This window comes from Gadus macrocephalus, chromosome 3 (assembly GCF_031168955.1).
Source record: "Gadus macrocephalus chromosome 3, ASM3116895v1".
Lineage (NCBI taxonomy): Eukaryota > Metazoa > Chordata > Actinopteri > Gadiformes > Gadidae > Gadus > Gadus macrocephalus.
The window spans coordinates 11,004,419-11,020,400 of NC_082384.1; the positions used below are offsets into that span (position 1 = coordinate 11,004,419).

Consider the following 15,982-nt stretch of genomic DNA (forward strand, 5'->3'; position numbering starts at 1 on the left):
TTAGTTCAGCAGTTGTAGTTGCTGGTCCTGCCGTTGTTCTTGCAGTTTTCGCATTGGTAGTTGTTGGTCCTGCAGTTGTTGATGTCAGTTCAGCCGTAGTCGTTTTTGTTCCTGTTGTTGTTTTGGGTCCTGTTATAGTAGTTGTTGATACAGCAGTTGATGTTCTTGGTACTGTAGTCGTTTTTGTTATTCCTGCAGTCGTTGATTTCTGTAATGCAGTTGAAATGAGTCCTGCTGAAGTAGTTCTGGGTCTTGCATTCGTTGTTATTGGTCCTGCAGTCGTCATTGTTCGTCCTTCTCTCGTTGTGGATCTGGCTCCTTCTGTTGTGGATGTAGATCCTGCAGATGTTGTTGTTGCTATTGCGGTTGTCACAAGTTCGGCAGTTGTTGTTTTCCGTCCTTTTGTTAATGGCCCTGCAGTGGTTTTTGTTAGTCCACCAGTTGTCGTTATTGGTCCGGTTGGTGGTGTTGTGGGTCCTGATGGAGAAGTTGTTGGTTCTGAGGCTGTTGTTATTTTTCCTTCAGTTATTGTTTTGGGTACAACAGTAGAAGTGATAGGTCTTGCAGTTTTTGTTGGTCCTTCAGTTGTTGTTGGTCCTGCTGTTGTGGTTGCAGATTTTTCTGCAAAAGTTGTTGATCCTGCAGTTGTCGATGTTAGTTCAGCAGTTGTAGTTGCTGGTCCTGCCGTTGTTCTTGCAGTTTTCGCATTGGTAGTTGTTGGTCCTGCAGTTGTTGATGTCAGTTCAGCCGTAGTCGTTTTTGTTCCTGTTGTTGTTTTGGGTCCTGTTATAGTAGTTGTTGATACAGCAGTTGATGTTCTTGGTACTGTAGTCGTTTTTGTTATTCCTGCAGTCGTTGATTTCTGTAATGCAGTTGAAATGAGTCCTGCTGAAGTAGTTCTGGGTCTTGCATTCGTTGTTATTGGTCCTGCAGTCGTCATTGTTCGTCCTTCTCTCGTTGTGGATCTGTCTCCTTCTGTTGTGGATGTAGATCCTGCAGATGTTGTTGTTGCTATTGCGGTTGTCACAAGTTCGGCAGTTGTTGTTTTCCGCCCTTTTGTTGATGGCCCTGCAGTGGTTTTTGTTAGTCCACCAGTTGTCGTTATTGGTCCGGTTGGTGTTGTTGTGGGTCCTGATGGAGAAGTTGTTGGTTCTGAGGCTGTTGTTGTCTTTCCTTCAGGTATTGTTTTGGGTACAACAGTAGAAGTGATAGGTCTTGCAGCTTTTGTTGATCCTACAGTTGTGGTTGGTCCTGCAGTTGTGGTTGCAGGTTTTACTGCAAAAGTCGATGATCCTGCAGTTGTCGATGTTAGTTCAGCAGTTCTAGTTGTTGTTCCTGCCGTTGTTCTTGCAGTTTTCGCAGTCGTAGTTGTTGGTCCTGCAGTTGTTGATGTCAGTTCAGCAGTAGTAAATATTGGTCCTGTTGTTGTTTTGGGTCCTGCTTTAGTAGTTGTTGGTACAGCAGTTGATGTTGTTGGTACTGTAGTCGTTTTTGTTATTCCTGCAGTTGTTGATTTCTGTACTGCAGTTGAAGTTAGTACTGCTGAAGTAGTTCTGGGTCTTGCTTTCGTTGTTATTGGTCCTGCAGTCGCCATTGTTCGTCCTGCAGCTGTTAGTCCTCTCGTTGTGGATGTGGCCTCTCCTGTTGCGGATGTAGATCCTGCTGATGTTGTTGTTGCTACTGCTGTTGTCACAAGTTCGGCAGTTGTTGTTTTTCGTCCTTTTGTTGATGGACCTACAGTGGTTTTTGTTAGTCCACCAGTTGTCTTTATTGATCTGGTTGTTGTTGTTGTGGGTCCTGATGTAGAAGTTGTTCGTTCTGAGGCTGTTGTTGTTTTTCCTTCAGTTTTTGTTTTGGGTACAACAGTAGAAGTGATAGGTCTTGCAGTTTTTGTTGGTCCTATAGTTGTTGTGGGTCCTGCAGTTGTGGTTGCAGGTTTTCCTGCAAAAGTTGTTGATCCTGCAATTGTCGATGTTAGTTCAGCAGTTGTAGTTGTTGGTCCTGCCGTTGTTCTTGCAGTTTTCGCAGTCGTGGTTGTTGGTCCTTCTGTGGTTTTTCTTAGTCCACCAGTTGTTGTTGTTGTGGGTCCTGATGTAGAAGTTGTTGGTTCTGAAGCGGTTGTTATTTTTCCTTCAGTTTCTGTTTTGGGTACAGCAGTAGAAGTGATCGGTCTTGCAGTTTTTGTTGGTCCTACAGTTGTTGTTGGTCCTGCAGTTGTGGTTGCAGTTTTTTCTGCAAAAGTTGTTGATCCTGCTGTTGTCATTGTTCGTCCAGCTCTCGTTGTGGATGTTGCTCCTTCTGTTGTGGATGTAGATCCTGCAGATGTTGTTGTTGCTACTGCGGTTGTCAAAAGTTCGGCAGATGTTGTCTTTCGTCCTTTTGTAGATGGTCCTGCAGTTGTTTTTGTTAGTCCACCAGTTGTCGTTATTGGTCCGGTTGTTGTTGTTGTTGTGGGTCCTGATGTAGAAGTTGTTGGTTCTGAGGCTGTTGTTGTTTTTCCTTCAGTTATTGTTTTGGGTACGACAGTAGAAGTGATAGGTCTTGCAGTTTTTCTTAGTCCTACAGTTGTTATATGTCCTGCAGTTGTGGTTGCAGGTTTTTCTGCAAAAGTTGTTGATCCTGCAGTTGTCGATGTTAGTTCAGCAGTTTTAGTAGTTCTTCCTGCCGTTGTTCTTGTTGTTTTCACAGTCGTAGTTTTTGGCACTGCTGTCGTTGGTCCTACAGTTGGTGTTATTTTTTCAGCATTTGGCGTTGTTGGTCCTGCAGTTGTTGTTGGTAAAGCAGTTGTCGATATTAGGCCTGTAGTTGAAGCTCTTGGTCCAGCAATTGTTGTTGGTCCAGCAGTTCTCGTTGTCAGTCCTGTACTCGCTGTTTTTGGCTCTGCAGTCATTGGTCCTACAGTTGGTGTTGTTTTTACAGCAGTTGGCGTTGTTGGTTCAGCAGTTGGTGTTGTTGTTCCTGCAGTTATTATCTGTCCTGCGGTTGTAGCTCTTTGACCAGCAGTTGTTGTTGGTTCAGCAGTTGGCGTTGTTGGTTCAGCAGTTGGCGTTGTTGATCCTGCAGTTGTTGTTGTGGGTCCCGTGATAATAGTTAATGGTCCTGCAGTTGTTGTTTGTGGTCCTGCAGTGGTTGGTTGTCCTGAAGTTGTTCTAGTTTGTCCTACCAAGGTAGGTCATGCAGAGGGAGTGATTTTATGTTTTAAGTATATTATCTTGAGATGAATGAAACCTTTTACAATAATTTTTACAACCCAACAATCTTGCTTTGCTAATGAAGTGTTTAAACTAGCAATTGATGCAAAATTATAATTGTGATGGTATAGTTACCTGCAGCAATAGTTGTAGTGTCCACATCGAGGAAGGTTATTAGATCATCTACTGCGTCCTTCAATACCTGCACTGCACGGCTTTCAGTAGGAACAGCAGATTCTTTGTTGAAGATCAGCGTCATGTCCACAAAGACTGATCCCTCACTAGAAATGTAAAAATGAAAGGAAAGCATGAAAATTAGGATAAACAAGTTTCAAAGCTGGTGCGCTTTTTCATCAGTATCAAATTGATTGGCTATCATCTATGTGATATACTTAAAGGCATTCATTAATAAACATAGCGTATGAAAGTAATTTAATAAAATTGGTTGTACTTACTCAAAAAGTAATGCAATACAATTGGTTGTACTTACGCAAAAGAGTTGATTGTACTCCCGGAATATGTTCCAGGAAAACTATGTTTGAAGCCATTGTTAACCTATTATAAAAAATACAATTAATTAATATTCAACATGTTTCATGTTTTTCATGTTAAAATGCAGGAATACAATGTTTTTCATTATTCAAACTGAATTAAATCTTCCTAACATTATCTCACCTCTGTTGTTACATTAGCAGCCAGCACCTGATAGGCCGCTGAGCTTGAATCTAAGTAGTCTTTTATAAACGTACGACTCATGCTGAATCTCAAATCAATAGTCCCTTTATTTTCTGTAGGGGGATCTACAGTTGTCGTTGTTGACACTGCAGTTGTCGATGATCCTGCAGGTGCTGTTGTGGTTCCTGCAGTTGTAGCTCCAGATCCATGAATTGTTGTCGGTTCAGGATTTGGCGTTGTGGGTTCTGCATTGGTTGTTGTTGGTCCTACAGTTGTTGTTGTTGAACCCGCGGTAGTATTTAATGTTGTTGTTGTTGCTGGTCCATCAGTTGGTTTTGGTAAAGCAGTTGTCGTTATTGCTCCTAAAGTTGGTGTTGTTGTGGATCCCGTGGTAGTAGTTAATGTTGTTGTTGGTCTTGCAGTTGTTGTTGGTAAAGCAGTTGTCGATATTGCGCCTGCAGTCAAAGCTCTTGGTCCAGCAATTGTTGTTGGTTCAGCAGTTCTCATTGTCAGTCCTGTAGTCGTTGTTTTTGGCACTGCAGTTGTTTGTTCTACAGTTGGTGTTGTTTTTTCAGCATTTGGCGTTGTTGGTCCTGCAGTTGTTGTTGGTTCAGCAGCTCTCGTTGTAGGTCCCGTAGTCGCTGTTTTTGGCACTGCAGTCGTTGGTCCTACAGTTGGTGTTGTTTTTTCAGCAGTTGGCGTTGTTGGTTCAGCAGTTGGCGTTGTTGGTCCTGCAGTTATTATCTGTCCTGCAGTTGTAGCTCTTTGACCAGCAGTTGTTGTTGGTTCAACAGTTGGCGTTGTTGATCCTCCAGTTGTTGTTGTGGGTCCCGTGATAATAGTTAATGGTCCTGCGGTTGTTGTCAGTGGTCCTGCAGTTGTTGTTGCTGATTCATCAGTTAGCGTTGTTGGTCCTGCAGTTTTTTCTGGTCCTGCAGTCGTAGCTCTTGGGCCAGCAGTGGTTGTTGGCACAGCAGTTGGCGTTGTTGGTCCTGCAGTTGTTGTTTTGTGTCCCATGATAGTAGTTAATGATCCTGCGGTTCTTGTTGCTGTAACTGCAGTTCCTGACCTTGCAGATGTTGTTGGTACTGCTGTAGTTGCTTTGGGTCCTGCTGTTTTAATTGTTAGTTCTACATTCGTTGTTTTTGGCACTGCAGTCGCTGGTCTTGTAGTTTGTTTAGTTTTTTCAGCATTTGGCGCTGTTCCTGCAATTCTTGTTGTCGGCGCCGCCATAGTAGCTAATGTTGCTGGTGTAGCAGTGGCAGGTCCTGCAATTGTTGCTGGTTCAGAAGTTGTCGTTGTTTGTCCTGCAGTTTTTGTTGTGGGTCCTGTAGTTTTAGCTATTGTTCCAGCAGTTGTTATTGGTTCTGCAGTTGGCGTTGTTGGTTCTGCAGTTGTTGTTGTGGGTTCAGCTGAAGTAGTTGGTAGTCTTGCAGTAACAGTGGTGGGTTCCACAGTTGTTTTTCCGTCAACAGTTGTCTTTTTTGGTCCTGCAGTGGTTGATGTTCCTTCAGTTGTGGCACTTGTTCCAGCAATTGTAGTTGTTGGTTCAACAGTTGGCTTTGTTGTTGTTGGTGGTTCAGATGTTGTTGTTGTGGGTCCTGTAGCTTTGATTTTATGTTGAGCAGTTGTCGTTTTTGGTCCTGCAGTAGTTATTGATCTTGTATATGTTGTTGTTGGCTGTGCAGTTGTGGATCCTTTAGTTATTATTGTTGTTCCTGCAGTTGTCTGTTCTGTTGTCATAGTTGTTGGTTCTTTTGCTGCTGTTGTTGGTTCAGCAGTTGTTGTTTTTCGTCCTGCAGTTGTTGTTGTTGTGGATCTTGCTGTAGTAGTTGATGGACCTGCAGTTGTCGGTATTGGCAATGTAGTTGTTGGTCCTGCAGATGTTGTTGGTTGTTCAACAGTTGGCTTTGTTGGTCCTTCAGTTGTTGTTGTTCCTACTGTAGTGGATAATAGTCTTGCAATAGCAGTGGTAGGTCCTGCAATTGTTGTTGGTTCATAAGTTGTCGTTGTTTGTCCTGCAGTTTTTGATGTGAGTCCTGTAGTTTTAGCTCTTGTACCAGCAGTTGTTGTTGTTGGTTCTGCAGTTGGCGTCGTGGGTCCTGCTGTTGTTGTTGTGGGTCCAGCAGAAGTAGTTAGTAGTCTCGCAGATACAGTGGTAGGTTCCACAGTTGTTGTTCGTTCAACAGTTGTCGCTTTTGGTCCAGCAGTGGTTGATGTTCCTGCAGTTGTAGCTCTTGTTCCAGCAATTGTAGTTGTTGTTGTTGGTAGTTCAGAGGTTGTTGTTGTGGGTCCTGTAGCTTTTGTCTTTTGTTGAGCAGTTGTCGTTTTTGGTCCTGCAGTCGTTTTTGATCCGGCAGATGTTGTTGTTCGCCGTGCAGTTGTGGATCTTTTAGTTGTTATAGTAGTTGGTTCTTTTGCTGCTGTTGTTGGTTCAACAGTTGGCGTTGTTGATCCTGCATTTGTTGTTGTGCGTCCCGTGATAATAGTTAATGGTCCTGCAGTTGTTGTTAGTGGTCCTGCAGTGGTTGGTTGTCCTGAAGTTGTTGTGGTTTTAGGTCCTGCTCTAGTAGTTGTTGGTACAGCAGTTGATGTTGTTGGTACTGTTGTCGTTTTTGTTATTTCTGCAGTTGTTGATTTCTGTACTGCTGTTGACGTGAGTCCTGCTGAAGTAGTTATGGGTCTTGCATTCGTTGTTATTGGTCCTGCAGTTGTCATTGTTCGTCCTGCAGGTGTTATTCCTCTCGTTGTGGATGTGGGTCCCTCTGTTGTGGATGTGGATCCTGCAGATGTTGTTGTTGCTACTGCGGTTGTCAGAAGTTCGGCAGTTGTTGTTTTTCGTCCTTTTGTTGATGGTCCTGCAGTGGTTTTTGTTAGTCCACCAGTTGTCGTTATTGGTCCGGTTGTTGTTGTTGTGGGTCCTGATGTAGAAGTTGTTGGTTCTGAGGCTGTTGTGGTTTTTCCGTCAGTTATCGTTTTGGGTACAGCAGTAGAAGTGATAGGTCTTGCAGATTTGGTTGTTCCTGCAGTTGTTGTTGGTCCTGCAGTTGTGTTTACTTTTTTTTCTGCAAAAGTTGTTGATCCTGCAGTTGACGATGTTAGTTCAGCAGTTCTAGTTGTTGGACCTGCCGTTGTTCTTGGAGTTTTCGCAGTCGTAGTTGTTGGTCCTGCAGTTGTTGATGTCAGTTCAGCAGATGTCTTTATTGGCCCTGTTGTTGTTTTGGGTCCTGCTTTAGTAGTTGTTGGTACAGCAGTTGATGTTGTTGGTACTGTAGTCGTTTTTGTTATTCCTGCAGTTGATTTCTGCAATGCAGCTGAAGTGAGTCCTGCTGAAATAGTTCTGGGTCTTGCATTCGTTGTTATTGGTCCTGCAGTTGTCATTGTTGGTCCTGCAGGTGTTAGTCCTCTCGTTGTGGGTGTGGGTCCTTCTGTTGTGGATGTAGATCCTGCAGATGTTGTTGTTGCTACTGCGGTTGTCACAAGTTCGGCAGTTGTTGTTTTTCGTCCTTTTGTTGATGGTCCTGCAGTGTTTTTTGTTAGTCCACCAGTTGTTGTTGTTGTGGGTTCTGTTGTAGAAGTTGTTGGTTCTGAGGCCGTTGTTGTTTTTCCTTCAGTTTTTGTTTTTGGTACAGCAGTAGAAGTGATAGATCTTGCAGTTTTTGTTGGTCCTCCAGTTGTTGTAGGTACTACAGTTGTGGTTGCAGGTTTTTCTGCAAAAGTTGTTGATCCTGCAGTTGTCGATGTTAGTTCAGCAGTTGTAGTTATTGGTCCTGATGTAGAAGTTGTTGGTTCTGAGGCCGTTGTTGTTTTTCCTTCAGTTTTTGTTTTGGGTACAGCAGTAGGAGTGATAGTTCTTGCAGTTTTTGTCAGTCCCACAGTTGTTGTTGGTACTGCAGTTGTGGTTGCAGGTTTTTCTGCAAAAGTTGTTGATCCTGCAGTTGTCGATGTTAATTGAGCAGTTGTTGTTGTTGGACCTGCCGTTGTTCTTGGAGTATTCGCAGTCGTAGTTGTTGGACCTGCAGTTGTTAATGTCAGTTCAGCAGTCGTCTTTATTGGTCCTGTTGTTGTTTTGGGTCCTGCATTAGTAGTTCTTGGTACAGCAGTTGATGTTGTTGGTACTGTAGTCGTTTTTTGTATTCCTGCAGTTGTTGATATCTGCAATGCAGTTGAATTGAGTCCTGCTGAAGTCGCTCTGGGTCTTGCATTCGTTGTTATTGGTCTTACAGTTGTCATTGTTCGTCCTGCGCTCGTTGTTGATGTGGCTCCTTCTGTTGTGGATGTAGATCCTGCAGATGTTGTTGTTGCTACTGCGGTTGTCACGAATTCCGCAGTTGTTGTTATTCGTCCTTTTGTTGATGGTCCTGCAGTTGTGTTTGTTCGTCCACCAAATGTCGTTATTGGTGCGGTTGTTGTTGTTGTGGATCCTGTTGTAGAAGTTGTTGGTTCTGAGGCTGTTGTTTTTCCTTCAGTTTCGGTTTTGGGTACAGCAGTAGAAGTGATAGGTTTTGTTGTTTCTGTTGGTCCTACAGTTGTTGTTGGTACTGCAGATGTGGTTGCAGGTTTTTCTGCAAAGGTTGTTGATCCTGCAGTTGTAGTTGTTGGACCTGCCTTTGTTCTTGGAGTTTTCGCAGTTGTAGTTGTTGGTCCTGCAGTTGTTGATGTCAGTTCAGCAGTTGTCTTTATTGGTCCTGTTGTTGTTTTGGGTCCTGCTTTAGTAGTTGTTGGTACTGAAGTAACTTGTGTTATTCCTGCAGTAGTTGATATCTGTACTGCAGCTGAAGTCAGTCCTTCTGAAGTAGTTCCGGGTCTTGCATTCGTTGTTATTGGTCCTGCAGTCGTCATTGTACGTCCTGCTCTCGTTGTGGATGTGGCTCCTTCTGTTGTGGATGTAGATCCTGCAGATGTTGTTGTTGCGACTGCGGTTGTCACAAGTTCTGCAGTTGTTGTTTTTTGTCTTTTTGTTGATGATCCTGCAGTGGTTTTTGTTAGTCCACCAGTTGTCGTTATTGGTGTGGTTGGTGTGGGTCCTGATGTAGAAGTTGTTGGTTCTGAGGCTGTTGTTTTTCCTTCAGTTATTGTTTTGGGTACAACAGTAGAAGTGATAGGTCTGGCAGTTTTTGTTGGTCGTACAGTTGTTGTTGGTCCTGCAGTTGTGGTTGCAATTCTTTCTGCAAAAGTTGTTGATCCTGCAGTTGTCGATGTTATTTCAGCAGTTATAGTCGTTGGTCCTGCCGTTGTTCTTGCAGTTTTCGAAGTCGTAGTTGTTGGTCCTGCAGCGGTTTTTGTTAGTCCACCAGTTGGTGTTGTTGTGGGTCCTGATGTAGAAGTTGTTGGCTCTGAGGCTGTTGTTGTTTTTCCTTCAGTTATTGTTTTGGGTACAACAGTAGAAGTGATAGGTCTTGCAGTTTTTGTTTGACCCGCAGTTGTTGATGTCAGTTCAGTAGTCGTCTTTATTGGTCCTGTTGTTGTTTTGGGTCCTGCATTAGTAGTTCTTAGTACAGCAGTTGATGTTGTTGGTACTGTTGTCGTTTTTTTTATTCCTGCAGTTGTTGATTTCTGCAATGCAGCTGAAGTGAGTCCTGCTGTAGTAGATCTGGGTCTTGCATTCGTTGTTATTGGTCCTGCAGTTGTCATTGTTCGTCCTGCACTCGTTGTTGATGTGGCTCCTTCTGTTGTGGATGTGGCTCCTTCTGTTGTGGATGTAGACCCTGCAGATGTTGTTCTTGCTATTGCGGTTGTCACAAATTCCGCAGTTGTTGTTATTCGTCCTTTTGTTGATGGTCCTGCAGTGGTTTTTGTTAGTCCACCAGTTGTCGTTATTGGTGCGGTTGTTGTGGATCCTGTTGTAGAAGTTGTTGGTTCTGAGGCTGTTGTTTGTCCTTCAGTTTTTGTTTTGGGTACAGCAGTAGAAGTGATAGGTCTTGCATTTTTTGTTGGTCCTACAGTTGTTGTTGTTGGTTCTTCTGCAAAAGTTGTTGATGTTAGTTCCGCAGTTGTAGTTGTAGGTCCTGCCGTTGTTCTTGGAGCTTTCGCAGTCGTAGTTGTTAGTCCTGCAGTGTTTTTTGTTGGTCCACCAATTGTCGTTATTGGTCCGGTTGTTGTTGTTGTTGGTCCTGATGTAGAAGTTGTTGGTTCTGCGGCTGTTGTTGTTTTTCCTTCCGTTTTTGTTTTGGGTACAGCAGTAGACGTGATAGGTCTTGGAGTTTTTGTTTGTCCTACAGTTGTTGTTGGTCCTGCAGTTTTGGTTGCAGGTTTTTCTGCAAAAGTTGATGATCCTGCAGTTGTCGATGTTAGTACAGCATTTGTAGTTGTTGGTCCTGCCGTTGTTCTTTCAGTTTTTGCAGTCGTAGATGTTGGTCCTGCAGTTGTTGATCTCAGTTCAGCAGTTGTCGTTTTTGGTCCTGTTGTTGTTTTGGGTCCTGCTATAGTAGTTGTTGATACAGCAGTTGATGTTCTTGGTACTGTAGTCGTTTTTATTATTCCTGCAGTTGTTGATTTCTGTACTGCAGTTGAATTGAGTCCTGCTGAAGTCACTCTGGGTCTTGCATTCGTTGTTATTGGTCTTGCAGTTGTCATTGTTCGTCCTGCGCTCGTTGTTGATGTGGCTCCTTCTGTTGTGGATGTAGATCCTGCAGATGTTGTTGTTGCTACAGCAGTTGGCACAAGTTCGGCAGTTGTTGTTTTTCGTCCTTTTGTTGATGGTCCTGCAGTGGTTTTTGTTAGTCCACCAGTTGTCGTTATTTGTGCGGTTGTTGTTGGTGCTGATGTAGAAGTTGTTGGTTCTGAGGCTGTTGTTGTTTTTCCTTCTGTTTTTCTTTTGGGTACAGCAGTAGACGTGATAGGTCTTGGAGGTTTTGTTGGTCCTACAGTTGTTGGTCCTGCAGTTGTGGTTGCAGGTTTTTCTGCAAAAGTTGTTGATCCTGCAGTTGTCGATGTTACTTCAGCAGTTGTAGTTGTTGGAGTTTCCGCAGTCGTAGTTGTTGGTCCTGCAGTTGTTGATGTCAGTCCTCTTGTTGTCGATGTGACTTCTTTGGTTGTGGATGTAGATCCTGCAGATGTTGTTACTACTCCTGCAGTTGTCACAAGTTTGGCAGTTGTTTTTCGTCCAGTTGTCGATGTTCCTGCATTGGTTTTTGTCAGTCCATCAGTTGATGTTATTGGTCCAGTGGTTGTTGTTGTGGGTCCTGCTGTAGTACTTGAATGTTCTGAGGCTGTTGTTGTAGGTCCTTTAGTTGTTGTTTTGGGTACTGCAGTAGAAGTGAATGGTCTTGCCGTTTTTGTGTTTGGTCTTCCTATTGCTGATCCTGAAGACGATGTTGCAGGTTTTGCTGTCGTAGTTGTTGGTACTGCAATTGTTGATGTTGGTTCAGCAGTTTTTGTTCTTGGTCCTGAAGTTGTTTTAGTTGTTGTTATTGTCCTTACAGTTTTAGTTGTAGGTCCTGCAGTAGTTGTTGTTGTTTCTAAAGTTTTTGGGGTTTGTCCTGAACTTAATGCACTTGCTCCGGCAGTTGTTTGTTCAGCAGTTTTTGTTGTTGGTCCCGCTGTGGTAGTCGTGGGTCCTTCAGTTGTTGTTATTGGTCCTGCAGTTGTTATGGTCAGTCCAGCAGTTGTCATTGTGGGTCCCGCAGTTGTCTTAGTCGGTCCTGCTGTTGTTGTTGGTCCTGCAGTTGTTGTTGAGGGTCCTGCTGTAGTAGTTGCATGTCCCTCAGCAGTTGTTGTTGGTCTTACAGTTGTTATTGCAGGGCTTTCAGTTGTCGTTATTGCTCCCACAGAATTTGTTGAACGTCCTGCTCTAAAAGTTGTTGATCTTTTATTTGTTGTTGTGGTTCCAACGGTAGCAGTTGTTGTTATTGCCGTTGTCATTGTTAGGCCTGCAGGACCCATTGTTGGTGCAGCAGTTGTAGGGGTGGGTCTTTTAATCGTTGTTGTGGCTCCTGCAGTTGTTGTTATGGGTCTTGCATTAGTTGTTTTGGGACCTACAGGTGTTGTTTTTTGTACTGCAGTGGTTCTGTTTGGTCCTGTAGTTGTTGTAGATGGTTCTGCTGTTGGCGTTGTTAGTCCTGCAGTTATCATTGTGGGTCCTTCAGTTATCGTTGTTGGTCCTGCAGTTGTCATTGTTGGTGCAGCAGTTGTTGATGTTGGTACAGCAGTTGTTGTTGAGGGTCCTGCTGTAGTAGTTGTATGTCCCTCAGTAGTTGTTGTTGGTCTTACAGTTGTTATTGGAGGTCTTTCAGTTGTCGTTATTGCTCCCACAGTATTAGTTGAACGTCCTGCTCTAAAAGTTGCTGATCTTTTATTTGTTGTTGTGGTTCCAATGGTAGTAGTTGTTGGTATTGCCGTTGTCATTGTTAGGCCTGCAGAACCCATTGTTGGTCCTGCAGTATTAATCATGGGTCCTGCAGTAGTATTGGTGGGTCCTACAGTTTTACACCGTTTTAGACATTTACACATACACGTCGTACACAATTTTGGTGCAGCAACTGTTGTTGTGAGTCCTTTAGTTGTTGTTGTTCTTGTAGTTTCGGGTTGGGTTCTTTTTGTTGGTATTGGGGTGATGTTGGGGGTTCCCATTGTAATAGTCTTGGTTTCCTCAGTAGTCGTTGTCGGTCTTTCAGTGCCTGAGGTCGGCCCTACATTAGTTGTCGTGGGACCCTCTGCTGTAGCATTTGTGATTCCTAAAACTGCATGGGTTGGTAAATGTGTTTGTTTTAGTTTTTTCTTTTTAAAGCAAACTATAAACGTGAAAATATATTCTTTGTTACAAGACGTACCTATAAATATGATTCCGAATGCCTTCATATTTAAATGTATTACTTTTGAACCTAAGGACAGAAACAAATGTTATTCAATGTTTGTAGAAATATGTTTCAATAACGTAATAATCATAAAGCATGTGTTAACAATTAAAGTAGTTAAAGTAATGTATTACATTCCCCGTGGATTTCTAACCATTTTGTTCTTACTGTTAATATGTATCCATTTTACAGCCTATGTTCAGCGACGACTACAATTTCCCTTAATTGGTAAGTAATTTAGCTGTGTCTTTATTATTTAGCCCCGAATTTCAAAATTATTAATGGAATAGACTTAATTAAATACCCATTGTCACTTCATTTCTTTATGTAATTTATCATCAATATTGTGCAAGTTTTGTTCTAAAAAAAACACACACACAGTCGGTCAACATGGATGAGGTTAAGATTATGTGCATAGGTATTTCCCGCAGGACATTCTAGTCATGAAACATCTTTAAGCCAACATTTATACGTTTTTCAAAGTGATTACACATCGCACCATTTTTACAAAATCAACCACAGAAAAGCGCTATCGCGACGGCATATCAAACTTCAAGCGATTGAAGCACAATAACACAATTACAATTTAGGTAGATTCCAAATTCCATCATTAGCAATTCAATAACTATTAAAGGGGAACTATGCAACATTTTTGGCTTAAGTTACCTTAATATAACAGGTTAAGGTTCATTGTGATGGTTCTATAACACTTTATGGGTCGATTGGTCGCTGTTTCGACTCCCCCTTGATGGAGAAAGTAATATGCAAGTTTCTGCCGGCGACCCACCACCCACTCTCACGGGAGTCTCGGGTCACGCAAAGTAACAAATTGCTTTACGCCACTACAGACCCACAAACACGGAACCGGCTCTATATAAACACAAGTAGCGAAGGGATTGTAAAAGAGATGGAGAAACTCAATGTCGGGGGTACAGAATAAGAAAAAATGGAGACTGCCCGACAGAGAGGCCAGACATGAGTAAACGTTGGGCGAGCTTCTCAGGAATAGCGTGAACTGAAAGAAAAAGACAGCAAATCGGGTGCCGAATTGACCTTGTCCTCCTTGAATTGTGGCTTTCTTGATGTTGGTAGTCTCTGTAAAAATGTGTTTGCTCAACCGTTTTGTTGTGAGCCCTGTAGGTTTCTAGCTTGCTTGCTTGCTGGGGTGTTAGCGTACTCGCTACCAAACACGTCTGTTTCATTGGTTGTTTTGCTGTTCATCTGTCTCGTCCCCCAGATAGAGGCTAAATCCCAGAATCCAGGTTCTTGTTTATTTAGATCACTAGACTTGTCACGGTCCGCTTCTGATTTTCCCGTTCACCTGCCTGCCAAGCTGATCGCACCTAATTCACCTTCACCTGCTTCCTCTATATCAATCCTCTCTCTTTACTTAGTCTCTGCCAGATCGTCTCTGGTTACTCACAGAGCTTTCCGGCAACTCCAGAACTTTTCTCCAACGCTGATCCTGCCTGTTCCCGAACCCTCGCCTGTCTGACCACCCGCCTGTTGTCGAGTCCCTGCCGGCCTGTCTGCTCCCCTGTTTCCTGCTCCTCGCCTGCCCTCCTGATACGACCCCTCGCCTGCCCGACTACCCACCAGGGATTAAAATTAACGTTGTCCCGTCGTCCCGGGGACGTAATTAATTGTCATCGGGAGGATTGTTATTCTCTCCCGGGTCGACCTCAGGACAAAGAGTATTTTGCGGGCACTGACTTCATTTTTCTGTTTAAGATTTCAACACTTTCTGTGAACCAGAACGTGTTCGCGATCGGTGGAAAATACTTATTTAATGGAAAGGGCTTCGTTCAATTGGCTGGCGCGCTCGCGTTTGTGTTGTTCAGTGAGACAGAGGGGGTAAAATCCCCCGTTCGTCATGGCGCAGGCTTTCTTGGTTTACTGGAGAAGACGGGGCTGCGCACGGAGTCAAGAAAAAAAAAGTGGACCAGCCCACCGGGAGACCTCCAGCCTATGCTGCAGAGTGAATTTAAATCGCCGGCAGAACGGCCTGGGGGTCTAACACCGTCATTTATCTAAATTTCATATATATATATAGCATTTCACATTAATCTCAATCATTACACGGGTCTTCTCAATGCCATGTATGGGCCCTTCACAACTTCCGGCGGTGAATTATATTTGATAATTAACCGCTGTCAAGGAAAACAACTGATTTTTCGCCTCTAATGAAGTCTTTGGTATCACTTATGGAAGAAATTAATGATTATATTCTATGGTAAACCATGATTATTATTAGGCCTAAATATCTAATGGTGGAAAGCAGAGAAACCACCTCTGGACTCAGAGCTGGGCCTCATACAGAGCCAGGCAGTCTGGGGCTAAGGCGTATTGACGTCCTCCCATCGTTTAGATTGACTGCAGGCGATGACCACATGCTTAAAGGATTGTATGGCTGACTGTCCTTATCAATAAGCCAATTCTGAGCATGTACCGAGGGCGGTCATACGATATGCAACACAGTTCAGTTTGAAAGATTAAGAAAGACCGGGATCGGATGGCCCGGCAGTGTCTTTGCAAACCTCACTCGGCTTTATTGTTTCTCGTATGCGGGTTTCAATGAATTCTCCATCACTACTTGATCCGGACTCTCCAATTCCTCATGCGTTTAGCTAGTTGAAGTGATAGATGATTCGGTTATAGTTTCTACTACACACTCCGCAAGTACCGGTAACTTGTCAACCCCAGCGTCTTCGGTTGCTAAGCGACGTCAACATCTCTGGCGGACTATTTCTCTGCTGATCAACACTACGAATGCTGGTATCAAATAAATTGTAAAAAGACACACTATGTGATAGGGGTGTGCCAAAATATCGATACTACGACATATCGCGATATTTCGTCTTGCGGGACGTTATCGATATGCTGACGCCAAATATCGATATTTAAACAATAAACATACAGCCGTTCTAAACAGATTCTCTCACAAAAACCCGCTACAGATTTAATATACAGAGTCACTACTTCAAGACTTCAAGACTACTTCAAGTCCACTGCAGTCAGTGAAAAACAAAGAAGAAGAGGGAGACGCATACGGAGGAATGGCGGAAGGCGGGGGATTCGAAAACGGAAACAGACCAAAGCCGGTGAAAGATGCACCGTCGACTTTCAAATCAAAAGTCTGGGCCCACTTCGGCTTTTACCACACTGACAGTGCAACGCTCGATAAAGAGTTCGCAATCTGCAAGAACTGCCTCGCTAAGGTCAAGTACACGGGCAACACAACGAACATGCACAGCCATCTTGTCCGTCATCATCACGAGCTTGCCGCGGAGGAGAGGAATGCTTCTGTCAGCCAGCCTACAA

General features: G+C 43.5%; 1 long non-coding RNA gene across 1 annotated transcript; it reads right to left on the reverse strand.

Moving 5' to 3' along the window:
• Nucleotides 1-3,328: 3,328 nt before the first annotated feature.
• On the reverse strand, nucleotides 3,329-4,270 carry LOC132454066 (uncharacterized). Its single transcript, XR_009524858.1, has 3 exons — nucleotides 3,867-4,270; nucleotides 3,682-3,746; nucleotides 3,329-3,472 (listed from the first exon to the last, which is right to left on the reverse strand). It is a non-coding gene; the product is annotated as an uncharacterized LOC132454066 (long non-coding RNA).
• Between the last annotated feature and the right edge of the window lie 11,712 nt (nucleotides 4,271-15,982).